A 4,727-nucleotide genomic window follows, 5' to 3' on the forward strand; every position below is an offset into this window, starting at 1 on the left:
GAGCACATATGTGCATTGGTTGCTAGATGGAGAAGAATCGACTAGCAAGTTGTGTGCTAAGGCCGAATATAATTTTTGTATATTAATGAGTAATGCATGTGTTAAATTGATGGAAAGGGAGAGGATGCTTTACTAGTGTATATATGTGTGTATTAGCCAAGTTTTGAACTTGAAACAAAAGGGTGTTTAGTCAATACAAGTGACCATACTTGTAGAATGTATTAAGTGTTGAAATCGGCCCCAACATAGACATGCATATTCGGCCATAGGAAGGAGATTGGTGTTGCATGTATTCGGTTAGAGGCAAGCATATTGATGCTTTTGTCTTGGCTTAGAAAATTCGGCCAAGGGGGAAAAATTAGCTAAAATGTTGAGTTTGATTCATGATTCCGTACATATGTGACTTTAATGTCTAATGTATAAATATGGGCTAAGTGCCTTGTGTTCCTCTTTTCGATGCTCAAATGATTAAATCAATTTATTTGTTTAATTAAGCTCAAGAGCAAAGGGGAACTAAATCCGATAAAGGGAAGGAAAAAGTGGTCGAATAGCTATCGGAATCGTTCGACAACACCCGAGGTAAGTTCTTGAGTAAAAGAGCTTAAATTATGATTTGATTAGATCATGTTTTAAGCAAATTAAAATCATGCTCTTTGTGGGTGGCTATTGAGCCGAAATTGCAAGAATGATAAGTGTCTTGTGTTTGAGTTTTGCTAACGAAAACGAAATACGAATGTGCCATGATTTATTGTTAAATGTGCATGGTTATTTGAATGATGTTCGGGCTAAGTCCCGAAGGCTTTGTGCTAAGTGACCATATCCGGACTAAGATCCGAAGGCATTTGTGCGAGATACTAATTCCGGGCTAAGCCCGAAGGCATTTGTGCGAGTTACTAAATCCGGGTTCAGTCCCGAAGGCATTTGTGCGAGTTACTATAACCGGGCTATGTCCCGAAGGCATTTGAACGAGTAGCTATATCCGGTTAAATTCCGAAGGTACGTGATTTGGGAATGAATGATCTTGCTGTAAAAATTTCAGTTAATACGCTTGAAACATCCCAACATTGAGGTATGTTTCGTATGTGCTTTGAATTAGTTGAGCCCTTACAAATAAGTATTCGCTCAGTTGATAAACGAGCTACCGGCCTTTGGCTAAGTTGATCTTTTGTGTATGTACATAAGGGTTGGTAATGTGAAACAAGTATGATATTGAAAAATTGTGCATATGAAATTATCCGTTTAGCTACATGAATGCTATACTTTTGTTGTGCTGGAATTCCTTGCTCAAAACTTACTAAGCATAAATTGCTTACTCCGTTTCTTTGATCCTCTGTTTTATAGATTTTGGTTCTCCAGCTATTGGACTCGGGATTTTGAAGTCGAAGTCGCCCACACTATGAAAGCCCCCCCCCTTTTTGGTACAATTTTGGTTGAACTTCGAAATGACATGTATAGGACTACCCGTTTGTTGTGGGTCATGGACACTTTGGACTTGTATAATTTTGGATAGCCATGCGAAAATGGCTTATATATGTTTGAGTATAATGTTATAATCATTTGGTGTGGATATGCTTGACAAGGATTGGCCATGGGAATGGTTAATCACTATCATAAATTGTGCTATTTATGCAAAAAGGGCTAGTTGAATCATGGAAACTATGAAATAGGTAAAGTCTATCTTAAAGGCAGATGCTGACAGCAGCAGTGATGTAGATTTGGAAAATCACTAAAAATAGTAGGAATGGAATTAAATAGTGAATAAATTATGCAAACGAACCTTGATGAATCTATTTTCATAGGAAAGTAATGAAACAATCATACAGACAGTATGTTAAGAGATATTCAGGTTCTCGTGAGACAGGGCCAGAACGGTTTCTGGATTTCCTGTTCCGACTTTGGAAATTCATTATAAATTAACCAGAGACAATTAGGAGTCAAGCCATATATGTATAGATTCCTCTCTGAGTCTAGTTTCTATAGAAACAAACGGCATCAGTATTGAAGCTCTGTACAGGGAAATATCCAAGTCGTAATGCTCAAAGGTCAGTGTAGTCGATCCCTGTAACATGGGAGACTTTGACTAATAAACTGTACTAATTGGCCCAACCAAAAATTCTAGAAAAAAATATGTAGATGGGAATATGAGTCTAGTTTCAGGGAAAATTTACGGAACTGGATTCCGAGTTTCTGAACTCAAGATATGATTTTTAAAGCGACTAGTACGCAGATTGGCAGTGTCTGGGAATTTTTTTTTTAAAAAGTCTGTTAACACCTCGTGTTTGACTCCGGTGACGGTCTCGGGTTCGGGGTGTTACACCTGGTTTGTATCGAATATTGTGCTAGTTGGACTTTAAGTAATATAGATAGAAACAAATTGTATAGTTCAACATGATAAGTATGATGAGGGGAACTTATTTATATATCTTTCAAAAACTGTAGGCTATTAAGAAGGCAAGTTCTAATCTGTATGACACTTGTTAAATTCCATTAAGCAAGTTGAATCATATTTATATATGAGAATGTGTTAGAAAGGGGGTTCTTCTTTCTCTTTCTCTTTCTCTTCCTTAAGTAGAATTTACTGATACTCTTTTTAAGTCTGAATGTATCTATAAACTTGAAATTATATAGGGTTTTTCTGTATATGAGAGTGTGTTAGAAAGGGGGTTCTTCTTTCTCTTTCTCTTTCTCTTCCTTAAGTGGAATTTACTGATACTCTTTTTAAGTCTGAATGTATCTATAAGCTTGAAATTATATAGGGTTTTTCTATATATTTTTACCACCTTTTTACTTAATTATTGTGTTTATCTCGAGTAATTATTACTGAAATGAGTGAGTTTTATTTAATTAGTAATTTTAGACATGAATTAAGAAAGTATGTGAAATTGTGCTTAATTACATTATTTTCATGCATATTTTATATTAATTCATGTTAATTTATTAATGTATGTATTTTTTCACTTTGTAGAAGGTTCATTGAAGGCATGATTTAGATAAATAAAATATGGTCATGCACAAATTATCTATGTGGATGGCAAGACCATGCAATTTTGGGCATAGGGTTAACTACTTGACCCAGTAAAGAAATGTGATAAAAGATGGACATGTCTGCTAAGTTATTGGACTAACAAACCCGTCCAACAAGGGTAATTAAAAGCCCAATTTCGGCACTTGATGTTGGCTGCCCAAATTGTGTTTTAGGTTATTTAATTGAAGGTCCCTGCAATTGGAATATAATCAAAATTCAACCCAACAACTTCATTGTTGAAACCGTCCACTACACAACATTTTTAACTTGAAATTCAAATTCAAATTGAGAAGACTTGGTCATCCCTTTTCCTTGAAGCATGGTCTGCCACATGAGAAAGGGAGAAGGAAATTTAAACCTATTTTTAGTAAACTCAAACCCTTACCTTCACCTATAAATACCTTGCCATTCCTCACTTTTCAATCATCCTTTATTTCTCAACATTCCTCTCTCACTCACTCTAGTTTTCTCTCAATTATTTTTCCCCTTTTTCCCTTGCATAGTCGTCCATCCCCTCTCCCTTCTTCAGCTTCAAAAGCTTTGTCAAAAGTACTCTTTAGCCGACTACCTTCTAAACCCTTAGCAAAAGAAGCTTCAATCGGAACGAGGGAGCGCTTCAATCAAAATAGATCCAAAAGGCTGCTAAACTAAGCAGAGTTGAAAACATCAATCAGAATAGATCCGAAAGGCTACTAAACTGAGTCTACTATTTCCTCTTGATTATCTATTTTAACATGTTTGCTTTGAGTTGTATGCTTTTGACATCAACTATGAAGTTTTAAATCCTATTTGCTAGAATAATTATATTAAGTTAATGAGATTTATTTAATTCATGTTAACATGTTTTGTGCCCCGAACAATCATGTTTTCAATTATTATCATGATACATTTCATTCATACGTGATTGGGTGCACTCAGATTGGCTGAGCGATCCTAACCGGACAACGGCTAGTAAACGCATAATTGAAAAGTGCAATGCTTAATTTAGGTCATTAAAACCGACTAAGTTAAGGTTCATAGTATCTTTAGTTAACTTTATTATATTACATGGTTTTTAGGTTTGTGTAATTAAACTGTTGCAAATGTAAATGTCCCTATGACCTTGCATAAATGTTAGGAAATCCTTAGTCTAATATGATTAGTAACATTCATATTTAACTAAGTAAAAGATCTGAGAGGACTTAATTTGGTGTCTAAAGCCATAAGAGATCGAGTTGGCATGGAAGTAATTCTGAACATGTTAACATGCTGAATGTAAATTGAACTAATTAATATAATTATCCTAGCCCATTTAATATTGATTGTTTTTGTTGCTAAAGCCTTCATTCATACACTTAGGTAAATTGCATTTAGATTAAAAATTGCATTAAGGGAACACTCTTGCATTTAATTAATCTAATCATCACTATCCAAACTTATTGGGTTCTTTACATCAAATTGTTAATTATAATTTTGCAATTAATTGTTTAAGCTTATACAGTCCCTGTGGAGACAATAACTCATTTTTATTTACTTATTACTTGAACGACTACGTACACTTGCGTAAACACGTTACAATCCATTACAAGGCTTTGGTGCCGTTGTTGGGGGTTGTTGCCTTAATCATTCTTTGTGAAATTATTTTTACAGTTTGGTTTTTATTTAATTTTTAACACTACTAATTTAATCTTTATTCTTTATTTTATTTTTCATTTATTTTTTA

Source organism: Gossypium hirsutum, chromosome D08 (assembly GCF_007990345.1).
Source record: "Gossypium hirsutum isolate 1008001.06 chromosome D08, Gossypium_hirsutum_v2.1, whole genome shotgun sequence".
NCBI lineage: Eukaryota > Viridiplantae > Streptophyta > Magnoliopsida > Malvales > Malvaceae > Gossypium > Gossypium hirsutum.